Source organism: Rousettus aegyptiacus, unplaced genomic scaffold (assembly GCF_014176215.1).
Source record: "Rousettus aegyptiacus isolate mRouAeg1 unplaced genomic scaffold, mRouAeg1.p scaffold_m13_p_13, whole genome shotgun sequence".
NCBI classification, from domain to species: domain Eukaryota; kingdom Metazoa; phylum Chordata; class Mammalia; order Chiroptera; family Pteropodidae; genus Rousettus; species Rousettus aegyptiacus.
This window is the reverse complement of record NW_023416288.1, coordinates 11,332,141-11,353,603: the sequence shown is the minus strand read 5'-3', so window position 1 is coordinate 11,353,603 and position 21,463 is coordinate 11,332,141. Positions and strand designations below refer to the sequence as shown.

Here is a 21,463-nt window from a genome sequence, read left to right as displayed (position 1 = left end):
ACATGGTACCATCATCATTGCTTGAGGGACGTGTTATTTGTATATATTTTTTAAAGAAAATGATATTGTCAGTGTCTTTTAGGATGTTTTTAATTTTGACAAGACATTTTAAGAGTTAGACTTAATGTTTTTCTAAGTTTCAAACTAGACTTTTTCACTCAGAAGAGCTACTTTTTCAACAGTCCACACGAGATGTATTATACTGAAAAGAGACGTTCTATCTTCTCATGTATGTATCCTAACTGCAAATAAACCCTGGGGTGTTCTAAGTCAGGGGATTTGAACTAATTTTCCAGTATCTCATTTTTGCATTTCAGTAACCCAGTTAACTTTATAAACATTATTTTTTAAAAAAATGTCTTATAGAAATGTATATTTACTTTCAATTGAAGAACTCAGTGGGATCTTATCTGCATTATTTAAAAAAAATAAATATGAGAATTTTTAAACTAAATGTGTATGCGTTTTTTGAACAATTAACTGTGAGAGTTATCAGTGTCCCCAAGTGAAACCTCAGAACAGAAAACTAAAGCAAGTTATGTATAAAGTGAATTATCAAGGATATAAATAAATATTTAAGTGAAAAGAAAAACAAAACATGATAGTGTAGAGCTCTTCTTACATGTCTCAGACAGGGCTAATAACGATTATTAATGGAGATACCTAGTTCCTGTCACTGACATTCTTATGATTTTGATTTCTAATTTCAATTCATTTTTCCCACCTGTTCATTTTTAATCTTAATTTTTTTACTGCCAACTTTGTTGATAAACTTTCCATATCTTTAAATTGTCATTATAATCTCTGTCTGTGGTAACAAATTAGCTGGCATTAGTAGCAGGGACAATTTGTTTAATTTTTGTATTTATCATCTACTAGATGGTAGGTGTTTGAAGGAATGAAACTCAGAACCAGTGCTGGGCAGGCTGATTTGTCTGGGACTCTGTGAACTCTTTCAGCTGAAAGACTCCTAAAACTCTATAGGGAGACATAGCTGAGGGTTAGCCATATGAACGAAGGCTGTGGGGAGGTAATGCAATGGGCACTTCATTTGTGATACAGAAACAGGATTGATTCTGATTATTTCATATCCAACTACAAGAGCAGAAAGCAACAAATTATCTGATATTGTGCTTTGCAATATCTACTCAAGGGAAACATTAAAAGATAAATATATATAAGTAATAAGGTACCAGAAAAAAATAAGTTGATTTATTTCATGAGATCCTCTCATCTAAATGTCAGAAACAAGTATGTGTACCTATATGTATACATACATATATACGTATACTTGTGTGTTTCCAGGTTTTGCCTCTAAATTGATTGCGGCATGATAGTTTTCATGACTGGTATTGAATTGTTTTCTCTCTAGGTAGCTAGTAGCAGGTCTATAGATATAGACATAGGTGTATTTATAGATAGTTAAAGATAGGGAAAATTAGAAAGATGCACAGAAATTCTATCCCTGTGACTAAAACTGTGAGGAAATGTTAATATTGTGGGTTGCAGCATCATGAACTCTTCCCTGGAAGAATGAACAGCATTTTCCTGATACACTCGTTTTATCCTAATTGCTGTACCAAAGTGCCTTCATTTAGACATTCTATAACTGAGGCTCTTTCCTTGAATTGTTCTTATAAATTTGCATCTTCTCCGAGCACCTACACAGATTTGCAACTTCATTTTGTAGCCTGCTTCAAATGTTGGCTGCCATGTTATCAGAAGTATCTGAAGATTTTGCTAGATATTTCTTCATAAATATATATTTGTAAACATATCAGAAAATTCATTCTTGTGTCCTATTCCATTTCTTTTGTCTATGATAACTGCCAATATCCTAGTTTTTTTTTTAAATATAACTAATTTCTTTTTACCAATAGAATTACATGCTATCTTAAATGTAGAATTAAGTAAAGGATTTAAAAATAGTATGATATATCAAATGTGATTGTGTGTATACATGTATTTATAATGAAACTATAAAGTACTATAAAAATATAGGGTAGATTAAATTATCCATTTATGCCAACTGGTTTTTCTTTATATATTTTTTAAATCTCTCAAAGTTTTGTATTCATGTCATCAACAATAACTTCTTTTTGCAAGTACGTTATAATTTTCCCCAATAAAAACATATTTATATTGGGGAATATAAATATTCTCCTTACCAGATATTTTCTGCTTTTTTGTTATTAAACATATTCTATCATCTTGTTCAGTGAGAAGGTGTTCTCCTGATAATTTCCTGTTCCTTTTATGGGAGTTATTTCCTATGACTTGTATTTCCAGTATCCCAGATTTCCAACAAGGCAGCTTTTGAAATGCCTGGTTTCTTAAGTTGTCATTCAATTCTTAATACCTTTAGAACTAAAAATAAACAATAAAATAAAAATATGTCAGTATATTTTTATTATATTATTGTTTGATTTAAGAGTTGAGCTTTTGTCTATACCCTCCCAAAACAATAAAACCTTAAAGGCAACTCTGTGTTGTTCAGACCATCACATCTGTGTCCATATTTTACAATTATATTTAGCTCCATTCATTCATTATTTATTTCATCCTACATAAGATATTGAACATGTCTTATGTACCAAGTGGTATGGCACCCTGGGGTGTAAAATAGGGATAAAAAATAAAAGTCTCTATCCTCATAATTTCTATACCGAAATGGAACCATTCTAGGAAGGTTAAACATTTGGGAGATAGACTGGTGTGATGCTGTCATTTATATTCAACAATTCAGAGTCTTGAAACACTCCTGATGAGGTTTTGAGGATTATATTTTTCATCCTGACTTGATAAACAAATAAATTAAACCAAACTAAACACTAATAAAGCTAACCTAGGACTGAGTATTTTATCCAGCTGTTCCAGGATTTTTCTCCAAAACTTATTTATTCTCCTTAGGTAAATTCAGTGGCCACCAAAACCAGATTGATTTCTAATGACAATTTATTCCATCTTTGAAATATTAATCAAATGATTGATGTTAAAGTAGGAATTCATGATAAACCTTAAACAAATCTGGTGAGATATTAATATCTGCTTTAAGTTAATCAAATGTTTCAAAGTAGTGGTGAAGTTCACAGGGCAGATAAAAATAAATGCAGCTTTAATTTTGGGCTCTAGACTGATATAAAATGTTGGATAATGTTGGCTAGTTCTTTTTTAAAATTTGTATATAAATACTTGGAAACCTTGCTAAAGATCCTCACAGAAATTCTTGTGGTTGTATAAATTGTTACCTTTTCTGTCATATGAAGTCTAATGCAAATATATATCTCTACACTGAGAATCCTTTCCTCTTCTCTATCTCATATTAAAATATATTTTCTACCTCTGAAGACAAGAATGAAGGGTACAGATGTCCACACATAACCTAAGTTTCAAAGCTAGTTTTAGATTCACATTTTATTTTAACTAATTTAAAATTATAGATAAAACATGATACTAGATTCAGTTATTAGAAAACTTTTAAGTTGGTTGAAGCAACTATGGTCCATTCAATCTCTTTTTTCATTGTAAATATTATTAAATTTGAATACATACTATTTCTAATGAAAATTTAGCATTAAAATAGAGAAATGCTGAAAGTAAAAGGCATAGCTAATTTTGAAGGCTTAGTATGAAAAAACAAAGTTTCTGATTAATACTTTTTCTATTTATTATCTGTTAAAATGATATTTTAATATATTCGATTAAATAAAATATGTTATAAATATTTGTTTAATTTGTTACTTTCTACTTTCCTTATGTGGCTACAAAATTTTTCTAAATTACTTATGTCTTGAATTTTATATATATATATTTTTTTTAGATATTATTTTTTAAAGGTGACATTGGTTAACAAAATTCGATGTTTCAACTGTACATTTTAACAATAAAGCATATATATATTTACATTGTGTGTTCACCACCCCTAGTTAGATTTCTTTCTGTCACCACATATTTGACCCCTTTTACCCTAACTCTCCTCCTCCCCTCCTCCCCTCTGGTAACCACTAGTCTTTTGTCCATGTCCTCGAGTTTCTGTTTGTTTGTCCTATTCATTTGTTACTTTTAGGTTTATATCCCACATATAAGTAATATCATGTGATTTTCAACTTTTTTTCTGTCTGGCTTATTTCACTATATTTTAATGGACAGCATGAGTATATATATTTTAGAACCGAATTAGATTACTTATATATTCTATTTTTATGTTAGTTTTTATCTCTAACCATTTTGAAATAATTGTAATAGTAAAATCGATATTGACTTTAGAGTTTATATTTCGGGCACCCTTAATCACTCGGCTCAGTCTATATGTATATGCTCCGAATCATCTCATATTTATACCTAATTGCATGCAGCATCATGGTAGGTATGTAGTAAGTACTCATTATTCTTGTGAATGATGATTTTTTTTTTTTTTCATGCCTACAGCACCTGGTCTTCCTAGGTGGTCTCCCATCCCAGTACTAACCAGGCCCTACCCTGCTTGGCTTCTGAGATCAGATAGGATCGAGCTTGTTCAGGGCGGTATGGACCTAGACCAATGATGAATTTTTAAGATGAAGTTTTGGGAAATGAATTTTGCCTTCTGGGTAAAAGTATGAGAGGGTTATTGAAAAGTGGAGAAAACTTTTAGCAAATTATCTGAAGTAGAATTGCTTTTGACTTTATTTTTCCTAATTAAGGTGGCAATATCTTAGCATTGAGCATTCCCAGAGAATTCGTGATATAACTCAAGAGAAAAACATTTAGGAAAAAATATATAGGATGGGTTATATTTATTTTGAGAAACTTAGCCAGAAAGAGAAAAGGTTATTATATTCACATCACACTGCTTGTCTGGGAATCTTTCTAGTGAGAAAGCAAAAGGAGCCATAAAATTAAAGAAAATATTGACAGGATTTTCAGACGCTAAGAAATGGCATCCCACTTTCCTTTCTTATGAAGAAACTCCTTTTGGAATCTCTGAAACCAAACAAATATTAAAAGCCTTTATTCTCCTTTCTGAAACTTCTTTACATCCTGCTGTCTGAGATCTATGATGAATGCAAATTGGGGAACATGCCTTATTACCATGGAGAACAATTAAATAAAAATAGGACCACCATGAGATAGTTAGATTTTTTATTTCCCTGATGTCATCTATGTCTTTTATAAATAAATTATGATATCTTCAGAAAGTTTTTATTATTGAGTTTTAAATTAGGTTGTAATTTTGTGTCTAGAGAAATAAATTTTAAGTTTTAAAATAATAAAATTTATATAGAGTTAACTCTAGCTGTAACTGAAGTTGTAGATAAAATTAAGCACTTTGTCAACATTTAACTAGGTATTTTTGGTTCAAAAATCTGTTAGATTTGTAAAGAATGACTCCACATTTTAAGTAAACAAATGAGTAATTTAAAAGTTGGGGGGAAACACCCATCAAATTATCTTTTTTAGTACTGTTGCTTAGAAATTCTTACATACCCAAACCAACTAAAATTTGTTGCCAACTTCCATATAATTTATATAAACACACTTTTTCTTTTTAAATTTTTTTCGGGGGGCTATTAAATTTAAATTATATATTAATGTATTAAAGCTGTTTAAATGCACATTTTTAAACTTTTTCTGTTCTTTGAGTACAAAGTGCAATGCACACATCGTAAATTAATACTGAAAAATTCACATTTAACCCAATAGGATCTCTCAGTGACGACTTTATAAACTCAGCCCTTGTTTATTCTGTGTGTGGCCACTTTGGTTATTAGTAGGGGTTACGCTGCCTGCCTTTCCCAGATTTATGAGACCTGGCAAAAACTTTGAGAAAACAGAGCCCAGCTTTTCCTGATAGAGAACATTATTAGATACTAAATAAACATTAATTTAGGTAAACTGGTACTACAATACGCCTTTATTTAGATTTCACGCTGCTGAGTGAAAGAATACATGGGAGGGAGGTGCTTTATAGAGACCACAAAGAAGGTACATTTAAGTAATAGCTAAGACTCTTGGCACTAAGGACACTTAGAACACTTTCATGTTAATTCATTAAGGGCAGTGCTCCTCTGCCAGGGAGGCATGCATCATGTCCTTCTCCCAGTGGAGAAAGATCAAGAGAACACTCAATCTTTTTAAAATTAGCACAGAATCCCTGAAAGCAAAATGATTAATTTTCTCTGTATTACCAGAGACACTTTGAGAAATAGACATACTGTGCAGTTATTTAACACATGGTTTTCAAATAACTTATTAACTCTTGCTAACATTAAAATTTATGAAGAGGTTAAAGAATTATTAAAAGGATAACTTGAACATATCTCTTGCCAACATGTTAATGTCCTGAAAAAGAAAAGGGGGGATAATTTGCATCGTAGATTAAAAATGATAGAGACACAAAAACTCAGTAAAGTGTTTCACACTAAATTGGATCCTGAGTTGGACTAACTGGCTGTGAACAGTTTATGGACAATTCTGAAAATTTTAATATGGACTAGATACTCTAAAACAATGTAAATTTATTGACAGGCAAAATGGAGATAATTAAGTTATAAATAGGTTACATAATAGATACTTGAAATAATCTCAGAATTAAAAAAATTATATATATTTTAAAAATATAAAAAGATAAACAAGATTTTAACTGATAATTTCTGAGTGGAGTGTGAATAAGAATATTATGATTTTTTTTCTTGTTTTTGCTTATCTGTGGTTTAACTTATCTGCGTAGAGTACAAACATACTACTTTTATAATAATTATAATCTATTATTAATAAAATAATTAGGAAGCAGAAAATTTACCATCATGTTGATACTAAGATATTGTGTCTTGTGAAAGAATATAAAGAACCACTAGTCTTTAGTCAGTGCAGTACATAATGTCTTTGTTTTATTGTGTAGAATCCCATAGGTTGTTTTAATGACAGAAAATTTGTTTTTCTGGTTACCAAACCAGTTGATACAAAGAACAACCCTAAGACTTTGCTAAGAAATTTCAAGTCTCTTTATCTACAAAACAAAACAAAACAACAACAACAACAACAACAACAACAACAACAAAACACATATCTTTTTCTTTTTGGGAGAATTTTGTGTGCATTTTGAATTTTGTCATTTTTAGGGTAAAAAAAAACCCCAAAAATATTGCTCTAAATAAGAGTTTTTAAAAGTCCTTTCGCTTTCATCCCTAGTCATGTTATACATTCATTCATACAGCATTAAGCTATTTACTCAAAACTTCTTGAAACTCAGATTAAATAGATTTGGTTCATAATAGGGACTCTGCGGTAATCAGAAACTATTAATTATGTGTTCATGTCTTGAAAGTTGTAGACTCTTGAATATAGGGAGTAAATGACATATAATAGTCAAGAAGTAAGAAGAACTGTGACAGGTCGGACCTAATCATGTGCTGATGATGATGTGACTATGATGAAGAACGCCTTCAACATTTTTTTTAATGTTAATGATCTTGCACATGTTAGAACAGTTAAGACACCTTAAAGACCATCTTCACTAGCGTTTTCATTTAAGGATAAGGAAACTGCAATTCACAAAGAATAATTTGCCAGCAGTCACACTATCTATTGACGAGCTTAAGCCAGAACTTACCTGATAATCGAATACTGTGCATTTTCACTCTGGAACACTTTTTCCATTTTTGAGAGACAGGAGAAAATGCGGAAGTGTTATTTACTAAATCAGTGTGCATTACAGAAAATAATATTGAAGTTATAAGTGAAAGCAGAATGCTGAGTTGATTTCTCTTGGATGACCAAATATCTCACTCTAAAAATTTAAGAACAGGAACCTTAATTAAAAACATTAGTTCATTTCCACTATGCTATAAGTTCACTCTAGCCCATTATGTAATATATAGCATTATATAATACCATTTAATTGCTCCTCATAATCAGAGAATATATAACTTGTAAGAATTATGAGTTCAAGCAGTTAGTACTCGATTGATTATCAGTAGGCTGATTTTTTTTTCACTCTAATGGGATTTCAAAAAGAACTCTTTGTTATGTTCTGCAAAAACTTGTTCTTCATTTCTTTCAATTTTCACGTCAACTGGTATATTATGGTTTTTAACCATTGCATGAAAATACATTTGCACTTTTATGATCCCACCTGCTATCTCTAGAGAGGAGCAGTGCTAGGTGAAAAAGAGAGGTCAGAGGCTAGTCTCACTTTAAAAAGAAAATTATTCTCTTAGTTACGGTGGAGGAAACAAGACACAGTTCTATTACTACATGCCCAAGAAGTACAAAACTCCAAATGAGAATTGTAATTGCTTTGATTGCAGTTACTCTGTTTAAAAAAGTAGAAATGTTTAATGTTCAAAGTGAATTTACTTAACGTAACTTAAATACGTTGGCTTGTTTAGATGGCATCTTCTCCATACCACCTTTTTATCTCTCACATTTGTCTCCATTACACTTACCACATTCTGACATATTATATAATTTCCTTTGTTTTTTCTTCCTTCTAAAATACAAGCTGCTTGAATAAAGATCCCTTCTGTGTTCACTCAATATCTGCAGTGCCTGTACAGGTGATTGGCACTTCAAACATGCTCAGTAAATTTTTCTTAAATGAATAAATCAATTAATAGTCATTAACAGTAGTGGTTCAATTATTTTAAATCAGATAAGATAAGAATATTTTTCTTAAGTTAACAAGTATAATATAATAAAAGATGCTATCATCTCTCTTAAAACTTAGTTGTGCTAATAGGTTAGCAAATATCTTTATATATGTACATTTAAAATTATGACCCATATTAATACTAGTCCTTAGTAATATGTTAACTGCTCAGTAATTAATTACAGTGTACAAAAATTTATTTAATTTTGACCCGTTTCAATAATTCTTACTTTTCCGCTATGCTGATGGTTTAACTCTACAGAGTTTTGACCTTCACCTTGGGAGCGGGGGGAAGGTAATGATTAAGTATGTTTGTTATTGTTATGTTGTGGGAATAATTGCTTATTTTTCAAAAGTGCTATAAGTTACAGTGTTTATCATTTCCCTTTTTTTAAATAAAAAAAGCATGTACATCTTAGCCTAACCCCCCAAATGAGATAATTCTATAATATTTCATGAATTCTAAAATGGATACTTTTTTTCCCTATTTTTAAGACATCAGAAAACAGGATGTATGTATCTTATACTCAGTGGCATGCAGTTGTTTGATTGACAACACTTTTTCTTCATGAGATTTAACAATGATGTATATTAAAGTATATTATAATAGTTTCTTAGGTTAGTAAAATAAATAATATTAGCTAAATTTCTTAAAAATCTTTTCACAATATTTAAAATTTTCTTTAAAAATCAACATTCACCTATAGACTCTATGTGAGAAAGGCAGAAATATCTATTAGATAATATTTCTAACTTTTTAAGAAGTAAAACTCTAATTGTGTAGATCAACAATTTTCTTTCTATTTTTCATTTTACAATTGCTTAATATCCTCTAACAGAAATATAATGTGTAAACATATGATTTTCTAGTGTTTCAAATAACTGATACTGCTGTATTACTAAATTCTTTGTTCATTTCATTTATAAATTTAGGTTGAAACATGTAATAATATTAAAAAAGTAAATATATTGTTTGTCACAAATAAATTTATTACAAATTTCTTTAGTATTCTTATTTATATTTATCTGTTCTTTTCAGCCAATAGCCTAGCTATTTAGAGATGCCTCTTCATTTTCTTTGCTACAATTGTCCAACCATTTCAAAAATGTCCAACCATTTCAAATATGATTGGAGATTATGCTGACAGTAATAATTAAAATATAAATTATTATATTTTAACTATATCCTATAGTTATGTTTTTTTGTGTGTGTGAAAAAATCCAAACTATTGTCAAAATACAAGGTATCTTGTTATGTCAATGCCATGTTGTTGTAGCCTTAAATTTAAAGCATTGACAAACTAAAATGTTGTGAACACGAGTAATGTTAGCCCAGGTTAATTCATAAAACAGTTTCATGGTGTACTTTTCACATGCATTTATCATGTTTGCAGATAAAACAAACATTGTCAGTCATGAAATGAAGTCATGTCTTATATTTGCCTATTCTTTGTTTTTAAATTTCTAATCAATTTCAAGTTTATTATCATTATCAGACATTTTATCCACATTTAAATTTTAAAACACTTTATTAACTTCAGTGGTAGCATTATCTTTGTACTTACTGTTATAGAACATACCCATGAAATTCCATAGCAAAAGAAAGGAAGGAAGGAAGGAAAGGAAGGAAGGAAGGAAGGAAGGAAAGGAAGGAAGGAAGGAAGGAAGGAAGGAAGGAAGGAAGGAAGGAAGGAAGGAAGGAAGGAAGGAAGGAAGGAAGGAAGGAAGGAAGAAATAGCATTTCTATGCTGAAAGCAAGACAGAAACACAGTATGCTATTGATTAAGGACTTCCAAAATATGTTTGGCCAAAAGAGCTAGAATTTTACAATGGTGAAAGAGAATTTAATCTGCTAATTCTTATTCTCTAATCACATGAAAGAAATATTAAAATTTGACTTCCTAATAATTTTACGGCAAATATCATTCTACATTTATATTGTTTTAAAGTATAATTTTATTACAAACTGTATTATAAGTAATAGAAAATGAAAAACCTATCAATGGTTTTATATCTATAGGTTTTACATCTATATTTAAAATCAGTTTTAAGATAATTAATAAAATGAGTATTTGTTGTTCTCCTGTTACATGAAGACCCCAAAATGCAGTGATCAAACAAGATAGTGGCATGTTTCTCTGTTTTATAGAAAGGCTGATGTAGCCAAGGGTTCAGGTTCAGTAAGTGACTCTGTTAGGCCTTCAGATACTCTCAGTCTTTTTGACCTGAGTGTCACCACCGCTGACTTACAAGCATATTGTCCCATTTGAAAGAGAATGGAGGCAAACAATTTATTTTAAAGAAGTGTCAAGTGCATTATACATACCACTTTGAATTAGTGAGAATATATTGACCCTGTCTCATCAATTGTAAGAGAGAATGGGAAAATGTAGCTTCTACCATGGGCCTTGCTCAGACTCAGGGCTGGTCCATTTCTATTCCTAATGTGAATTAGGGATATTAGTAGTGGACAACAGTATTTCCTGCCAGATTGGCCCATTCCCATTATAAAATAAAAAATTTAAAAAATATACTCTTCTTCAAGAAAACATCATTTATAATTTTAACAGATATTTTTTCTTTCATTATTATTTCATCACAAATTTTCAATCAAACCACATCTTCCTAAAAATCACAGTAGTGTTTTTGTGGCTATACATGTAAATCATAATTGTAACTGTAGATATCTTGTCTGAAATATGAGTTTTCTTAGGCTGAATTATAAACCCATTAAAAGATTTTTGAAAAATCAATTTACATGAGAATTTGTTTTAAAATAAAATCACTCTCTTGATGGCCTAACATGTTATAGGAATGGATAATATCCTGACCGAATTAAAGAATGCACCCAGAAATCTGATAGTGCGATGTTTTTTTATCCATACCTAAATGTTTTCTTACATTCATAAAGCATAACCTACTATCTTTCCAATTTCATATAATAATTATTCTATTTTTTCAGGTTCTTCATCACACAAATTTGTGTCATTTTCAGGTTATTAAAGAATAGTTTATTTCTTTTACAATGTATCCCCCAAATTCATTTAGTGTTTAATAAGTCAGAACAGATATTTTTATTATTTTCTCTTTATAATTGGTTGATTTGTTACCTACCTAATAAACAATTATCAGGCTTCTACTTTGAGCCTATTCAGCTTCTACGGGACATTTGAGGTAGATTTAAAAGAATATACATGTTTAAGCATCTTTCAGTATTTTTGGAGAGGTAAAAAGTGCATAAAATTCAGACCATATACAAGATAATTTGAGTAAGTGAATGTTGTAAAGAAAAGTGTGTCATTGTTATCCTGATAGAGAGTGAATGTTTTGACCTGGAATTTATCCAGAAATGCTGTGTGTATGAAACTGGGTCTGGGAGGGCTGGCCATGTTGCTCAGGGAGAAGGACTTGGACGTGACTTCGATGGCATGTGTTTGGTGATCATCTTGACTGGAACAGGGAGTGCACATTGAGGAACAGAGAGAGAAAGTGATTTATGTAAAGAAGGCACTGACAATGCCAAGCTAGAGAATTTATATTTTAGGTTAGAGATAGCATTTTGAAAGCAAACACTTAAAAAAAAACAAATCTGGAAGCATTAGGCACTCCCAGGACTGTAGTCTACAGGCATAGATAGTCCAGAATACTAACTGTAGTAACCCAGCCAAACAGCCATAGCAACTCGGGCTCCATTAGTGGCCTTGATTTTGGAGTAGAAAAAAATTAATGCTAGAGATAAAATAACATGTACATTATTAAAAGGCATCACTGACACTGATGACAACCTTGTTTGATAGCTAAAGAACAGATAATCCCTCATTTTTCCCTTTGGTATACATGTTACTTCTCTATTTGATAAGGAGAAATTGAAATATATCTGAAAGTAGGCTTTCTGTTATCTGACTGCACTAAATAAGATCCAATAACATTGTTCCTCAAGAAAGCAAAATTGAATTAAATAAAAAAGTTAATCTCTTTCAAGAAACAGGTTCATGTACATTGTCTGTTAGTCATTTAAAAAATATTTATATGCATGTTACTAGAACTATATAATATCCCTGTTAGCTTAATGACATTGCAACATACTAAATTTACAGAACAGAACTCTAACACTGGGTGGTTAACTAAATCCCTGAAGTTAAGATTCCCTGTATGAGACAAAGCAGAATGTTAGGTGTTTAGGCTTTTAACGTAATGCTCTTTCTGCTATAACATGATTCATCCTTGCTCATGATCTCTGCATCCTTTATAAAATAATAACTGGAGAAGCTGACATATACTTAAAAAGTTAGATCTTAATAGTTTGACTTGTGTAACAAATTACTGTAAATAGAAAAATTGAAAATGTCATCTTCCAGTTGATGCAGATTTGTTTTTAGCAGTAATAAGGCATAATTTGCCTTCTGATGGTAATGATTTTACCTTTTCTATAGTACTTCAAGTGAAAAAACATATTGTAGACGATTGTATGATTTGATCACTATAAATTTAATCTTTAAATACTATTTAATGGATTATAATTATTTTCCTAAAATATGTAAATTTACAAATTTGCATTACATGGATTGTGTATACTCTTGTTTTAGATGAAACAAATGCAATATTTAAAAAAATCAAAGTTGCATGACTGCTTAATACTGATGCTTATCACAGTTCCTGGCAGTCAGCCCTTTCTGAGTGAACAAGTAAAATAGTACACAGGGTAATTTTTAAAAAGAAAACTCTTAATTTTATTAGAGTAATGCGATACAACAGTTTTATTGAAGAGATGTCTGAAAAACCATTTTTTTTAGATAAAACTATTTTTCATTGTTTTATAATCAATAATTTTTCCAGTTTTATTGTGATATATATATATGTATATATAATTGACGTACATCAGGGTATAAGTTTAAGTTGTACAATAGTCATTCTTTGCTCTTCTCTGACATTCCAGAAGATGCATGCATGCACTATTACAACTGAGCTTCACATTCTTTCTTGCCCAAGACAGCAATAATCTTTACATTTCTACTTTTTTCTCTAAGTGGCTTGCATGTTTTACCACTTAGACACTGCTCTTCTATCCTTTTTTAATCTGGATGTGCATTTACTTAGGTTCGTGCTGTGAATGTCCTTGGAATGTGGGAATTATAAAAACAAGAGGAATGCTTAAATATGTGCTTAATTTCTGTTAATGTTCAATTTTATGCTTTGTCTTCTGGATAAAATTCAACAATTGACAGAAGGAGAGCAAGGGGAAGTATAAGGGGACAGTAAGAATCACATTAAAATATCATTTTTTAAAAAATTTTCGACCAAGACAATGGGGCTATGATATGGGAAAACAACAGAATTTCCTAGCTTGCTAATGGGCATTTGCTCACTTCCAAATCGTAGGTACCAACAGGATTCTTTGGCAGACTACTTTCAGTTGAGGGTATGGAACTATCCTAATTTGTAATAAGGGATAATCATCACAATGGCCAATGTTTATTTTACAGATACTATGTGGACAGATTTTAATGTATATTATTTCAAATTGAATAACATAATAAAGTTGAAATTATTTTCTAAATTTTGAAGAAATGCTCGTCTAGAAAATGATAAAATTGGAATTTATACCCAGGGTCACCTGACTCCAAATTTCAAATTCTTCACGGTTTCATAGCCCCTCTCCATAGAGGGACTTTCTGTAACATTCTCAAGCGAAGTTAGAGAAAATTGTGATTCTGAAAACTCTTGAAAAAAGATACCTAGCAATACCAAAAATCTCCCTGATCTACTCAGTTACTTCTTATATTTTTCTTTGCGGATGAATCTTTGTAGCAGCCATGGGTCATTCCAGTTTGATCCCAAAGTTCCTTTATGTTGCTACAGTCTTGCAGCTGCAAAAGTTTTTCCTATCTTCATGATATCACACACAGGGATAAAAAACAGAGATTTTGGCTACTTTGTCGCCATATACCAACAGGTGGGTCAGTCATGGAAAGAGGAGGAGGAGACTGACTACTTCTTTTATTCAACAAATATATGCTCATCTCTTATTCTGTATCAGGCACCATATTAGGCTTTAGAGATACAATAGTGAATGTGATCAATTCATCTTGCCTTCCTGTGGCTTAAAAGAAGTATATATGTTCACAGATGGAGATCACCTTTGTTTGGGAAGATACAAATGTAAATCTTGTAAGATGTAGGCAATGGTCTAAAAATTATTTGGGACAGTTTTTTTAAACTGTGATTTTTACTGTACTATAAAAGATTATTGTTTTGAATACTCTGAAAAAGTACAACAGTTATTATTAAAGCTAAAGTTCTTCATTTGTATAAACTCTTTTGGCTCTTATAATATCCAGATAAGATTTCAGGAGTAACTTTCAGTTTGCTTACTATCTAAATTGTTTCTAAATATTAATTTGGTTCTAAGACCTCCTTCATACACCTTTTGTTCAAACATATTTAATAACCCAAGTCGAATATTCTAAAATAAAAAAAACATTTCTTTTTTACTCTTTTAAAATTTTTATTTTCTAATAATTTTCATCTCCAATAAAGGGCTTAAATATGTTCTTTTGTTTAGGATTTAATTTTAGCAGTACATATGGACTCGCCAAATTGGAAATTCAGAGAAAATAATGTATTATTATTATTGTAGTAGGGATCTTATCTAATAGTGCATTAAGGAAAAAATAAATTATAAAATGAAGGTTGGCAACTTTAATGCCAAATTACACAAACATGTTTGCAAGCATGATAAGAGAACATGGGAGTTTCCAGGTTTTCTTTCAAGTTTCATATTCACTTCATCTTTGGAAAAATAATTGCTATCAAAGTCCATGCAAAAATGGAAGACCTTTAAGCTAACATTTTTTGAGAGTTAGGTATGTATTAAACCAGGTACTAAGTCCTTTCCATGAGTTGTTTTATTCTTGTAGCAATCATATCAGATAAGACCTAATAATCTTATTTTATAGTTGAGAAAACGAGATTTAATGAAATTAAGTGAATTCTCTCAGATCGTAAAGCTGATAATTGTAAAACAGAGATTACAGCCCTAACTATCTCTTAGCCAGGGCTTTTACCCCTGGGAAATTTAATACTTTTATCCTGGTTGCTGTTACACATGGTAAAAGTAAATGAATTCAATTACTGAGGATTTTGAGAGATTATCTAAGGTGAATTCTGTATTTTAAAATCCAGACTACAGTGTTAGATTCATTCTTGAGTCTACTTCAGAGGTCATATAGAATGTGATATGTATAACATTTTCTCTAAGAGAGAAATACATTTTTAAAAAATGGAGACATGTGCCCCTATAACTTTGTGCTTAACTCAGAATTCTGCTGCTTATCTTAAGTGAGACAGAAAGATTTGGGATGGCCATTTAAATCCAGTTTTTCAGATATAGCTGAGGCTATAAGGATGAGATTAAACACAGTTCAGAAACTGATTAAATTTACACAATGTTATAGGTCAATTATATCTAAAAAAGACAAAAAAAAAAAAAAACCCACCAACCACCCTCATACTAGTAGATAGGGAATTAGATAAGGATGATGGTGATGAGAGTGGAAAGGGATATTGGATAGCTAAATAAATATTCGGCACATGGCTTCAACAGAGCAATTGTGCACCACCCCTCTTCCCCCTAAGAGGCAAAATATGTATACATAGGGAAGACCAGAAGGGTATTTAGAAATGGAGCTGAGTGAAGTAAAGAAGTCGAAATTTCTGGTACATCCTATTTCAGTTATATTTCAAAAGACAGCATCACAGTCCATTCTTTACACAGGCATATTGCTCATGTGCTGAGTGATTGCAAATTCCTTTTTAAATACAAATGTGTGAGTCCAAGAAATACTCTCTTATATGTTTTAAGAGGGTATAAGTAAGAGGGATTAATTCAGCTTTACCCATAAGCTCTGTAACACAGTGTACACTGAGCTTCTGTATTACATATCTAATGTATCTAATAGTGTTTCTGAAAGTGTTATAGTGTCATACTTTAAAATATATTTTCGTATGATGATATGTATAAAGTTTAAAACTTGCATTAATGATAAATAATTTAATCATTTTACAATAAGACTATTTGGCATTATACAATACATTGTCATATTTATTTTTAGTTTTATTAGTTTCTAATAAACATGAATTTAAATATTCATTTTTAATTCAGTAAAACTCATGTTATATAAACATTAAATACTTATGCAACTATGTATTTGAGTAATTATCAAATATAGAAGGAATTTTTAATATGTGCTTTTGATATTCTACCTTAGCGCTAGCAAATACTTAAGATGTTCTACAAGGTTACAAGGTTACAATAGCTCTTTGGATCTGTGGGAGAGACAATCTCAAATCTTTGGTATGCTATAAATACAGACATTTTGGTATGCTATAAATACAGACATTGTTATAAATAATTCTTGGCATGTTTACAGATCTGGAGTGGTTTAAATGTAAATGAGGGTTGTTTTCTTTTTTTAACTTAACTAATGAATATTAATATAATATCTAATTTTGCATGCTTTTGGTCATTAGATATTGCTTCCTCGTTTTCTGGCTTATTATAAACAATAAACTAAAAATTATTTTGAGCTCCTACTATATATTAAAGGTTTGCTATATTATGATATATAATTATAAAGTGTTAATAATAAAGTTAAATCGACCATGTTTCGTAAGTTGGTATGAATTTAAATATATACTTTATAATAAAATAGCAATTTTAATATAAGTAAAATCACTTGTAAAAATTGATCTCGGATAAAATATAACTGTTTTTGAATGTAAACTTCTTAAAGTGGCTTCATGTTTAGCACTGTCATTTGTTTAAAGAAAGTAAAAAACAAAGAACTTTAAGAAGAGTTCATGAAAGATCTTTATACCTATTTAAAAATAAAGGCAAGATGTGGGAATGGAAAATGCTACTACACTGAAATAAATAGAATAGATGGATAAAGGCATAATAATTTTAAAAAGTATGTATATAATGTATTAAGATCCAATACAGAGGATATATTGAATTACAGGCTTCCGACATTGCTATATTTTGAATATACCATTGAATATACTGTATTCTTCAATTACACATAGCCCAGAGGTCCCTATTTTCCTCCTTTAAGGTTAGTTTTCTATCTGGGAAAAAAAAGGAAAGAAAAATCTAATTCTTTTAATTTTTTTTTAATACAAGTAAAAATCTCAAATCAAGTATTATACATATTCGCCAAAGTTTATCTATTTTTACTTTAAGGGTTTCTGTGAAGCCATTACTTTATTGGGTATTTAGTTATTTCCCTTTATTGAAAAATTACATGATTTGATTTAAATGAGTAGCATTGGAAGCACTCTAGATACAATTATGTCACTTCCTTCATAATAATAATAAAATAAGAATTAAGTATGTGTTTATTATTGAGAAGCCCCTCTCTCTTTTATTCCTTGTACCTCTTAAGAATGTCATTATTATCAAAACTGAGTGAAGTTTTGGTAAAGAGCCAAAATTTTAACTTTCTTTACTGAAATACACATTTAGTTTTTAATTTAAGTTACATCGTTACATATCTAATAAAGGTTTTCCCAGATTTTATAATATGTATCTAACATTTCTGCTAACGTGGGCAATAAATGGATTTAACGTGTTTTTAAAAATTGACTCTTCAATGATAAAATGTATGAGTCTAAGTGCAAACTAACTTAGTGGCCCCATGGTTTCTGTAACAGCAGAAATAACTGTGCACTTGGAAATTTTATAGGACCATGAATGAGGGAATGCATTACATCCTCTAGAATAATATATGGAAGTTATAAGTTGCCAATTTGTAAAACTGATATTAACCTATTACACAAAACCACTTATGTATAGGAAATAGTATTTAAATAAGTTCCTATACTAAATCTAAATTATAACATGTGTCAACATTGTTTAATTTAGAACCTTAGAGTTGTAACTATTTAAAACTAATAAATAATAAATTAAGAAAAGAATGTTTTTAAGACAGAATATAGACAAATTATAAAGATTGTCTTTAAAACTCCTAATAATTTTAAAATAAACCAAGAAATCCAATCAAATCACCAGCAACACCAATATTTAACAGCAAACTTCTTCTAAAAAACAGCACATAACAGGAAAAATGTGAACTTCATATTCACATAAAGTCTCCAGGAATGCATGTACTTTTGAGATCAAAACACATGATAAGTTAAAGGACTCTTATGTAGCCTTGTTTTTTATTAAAGGAAAAAGATGTGCTAAACATTTTAACACTATTTGTTTATTTCTTCACTGTTTAGTGCAACATTTTAGGAAAATAAACATTTCTAGCAAGGTGAGGCATCCCATTTGCACGTGAAGAAGAATTTAAATAATTAACTTTATAAATATAACACTGGGATTAAAAGTAGGCAGTGGGTGAATGGAACCAAGTGCCATATGTAAAATTTAGGAACTCTGTCTTCATATCGGAGATGAATTTCATGATATTTGATCCAATCCAGCTGCTAAAAATTAAATAAAATAGCAATTTAATATGATTAAATATAAAAGTAATTAATGTTATTTTATTTATTTTTAGCATATGAAATCAGTAACAGATGACTCTGAACAAGGCTGCTTTTATCAACAAATAAAAAATTGTCCGGCACTTTTAGTGGTAATAGTTTTTTAATGATTGTTGTTTATATTTCTAGTGATAATGACTATAGTAATGGTTGTCATCTTGGTTCAAGATACTTCATAGGCAATTATTCCAATCCATTAGCATTTCTTTTCTTTTTCCTTTTTTTTTTTCTTTTTGCACTCAACAGTTTTGATCTTGGCAGATGAGGAAACTGAGGCAAAGAGAAAGTACATCACTTGCTAAGGTCCTTTTGCCAGGCTCAAACACAAGGTCAGGTGACCATAAGCACAGAACTCTTTCTGCAATGCAATATAGGTGAGGTGTGTTCCATGCAGGGAGAGACAGGGGAAATGCATGCCCTGGGGTCCACATTGTCCAGGGAATGTGTTTGGTGATTGAGAAGGGCTCTCAACAAAGTGGCCATGACTATGGGCTCTTCCCAGTCTCCCTCTGGCACTAATAAAACATTTGCAGTTAGGGCAATGCTCTGTATCTCATTGTCCAATATTGGAACAATGAGCCACATGTAGCAACTAAACACTTGCAAGACATGCATCCCAGAAACTGTGTTTTAAATTTTAACTTTTGACAAATTTAACTTTGTTTCTTCTTCTTAATTGCAGTAATTTCTAATCTCCTCCATTCAATTTCGTACTTATAAACAAACAAACAAAAAACAACTCTTTAAACAGTAGAGGGCACATATCAGAATATTTGAGGTGGAGGGTGTTACATTTCAAAAAACAATCACCTTAATATGCATTTCTACTTTGAACACAAAAGGCAGACCTTAAAATTTCTATAATTCTATAAATGTTTCCATATAGTGTCTAAAAATATTCTATAATTCTCAGAAAGCATATAAGGATGCCAAAGCGTGAAGAATAAGATTTATCTTGGTCACAAAAATAGTGCATGGGTTAAAATGCTTTCTAGAGTGTGAGAATTTGAAAGGAAAAATATCGAATCTTTGAATTGTGCATTAATTAAATTTAGAGAGAGACTGACTATAATTATACTGTTGGTAATTTCTCTGATCTACAAATTGGTAGCTATCGGTGTTCTGCTTTGAGTAGCAAATTGATATGATATTTAGGATAAGGAGGCTGAGTAGCAATAAAATTATTTACAGTGATTTATTATTATTATTATTTTGTAAATGTCAACTATGAGCAGTTTGGCCCTTGGAGACTTGGTTACTTTACGTCCGCTTCACAACATAAAGTATTGTTTTTGTTGTTACTCTTATGTTCGGGAAAAAATGCGATCCACAGTATTAAATCTAATAGATTACACATGTATCTTCTGAAATCTCACTATTACATTATTTTCTATTAATATAGATTCATTAGAGATCCTGCAGAATTTTATCTGGCTATAATAAGTACAAGGCTATAAAGCATGCAAACTCAAGCAATATGTAACAGTAATGTTTTGCTGAGCAGATATTTACACAACGATATACTTTCTGTGTATTTTAGGAATGTAAATGTTGTGTTTAAATCACTGCAAAATCAAAATGTAACTAGTGTGATTTATTTTTACTGACAAAGAGTTACTGACAACTGATTACTGATGTTGTCCATATTTAGTTTGGTATGTAGTGAAATATCGCTGGCTATTATTTTAAAGATGTTAGGAAATAGATTAACATTTAATTAAATATATCTTCCTTATGATATCTGAAAAATAAAATGGTATTCCACACTCCATGGGAATATGTCAGTTGATGAGGAATTCATGACATCTGAAAGCAATGAAGCCCATTAATGGACAGTTAAAATTTTTCAACCAAAAATTGCTGCCCTATAAATTCTACTGATTGGTAATTGTACTGTACACTTGAGCAGTGGTTGCATACCCCTGACTGTACAAAGTAGTAAGATATTAGTTATATTAGAACACACATAAAGAAATATTTAGAAAGGATGAGATAAGATAAATGTATATGAAAGTTTTAGCATTTCATGCTCTATCCTGCTTATCTTTCATACATACCACTTGCATTCTGCCTTGATATCACTGCACTCAATCAGTGGGATATAAAGCTTCTCTTTGTTTGCCTATATTTTCTCTTTGGCTCTCAGGTTTCTTCTATAATTTCTATTTGGTTTCTTGTTTGTATTTATGCCACAAAGTAATGTTACTGATAATTGTCTTATGTATTCAATAGGAAAACCATCTAATCAAACAATAATTCAAAACTAGGAGCTATAATTAGGCC

The 21,463-nt window shown here is 30.6% G+C and overlaps 1 protein-coding gene and 1 pseudogene across 1 annotated transcript in view; one reads left to right on the top strand and one right to left on the bottom strand.

Annotated features, from left to right (window-relative positions):
- The window catches only part of SEMA3D (semaphorin 3D), a 167,859-nt gene that overhangs the window by 32,873 nt on the left and 113,523 nt on the right, over positions 1-21,463 (top strand). The gene's annotated exons all lie outside the window — the stretch shown is intronic.
- On the bottom strand, positions 4,420-4,538 carry LOC118610836 (annotated as a pseudogene).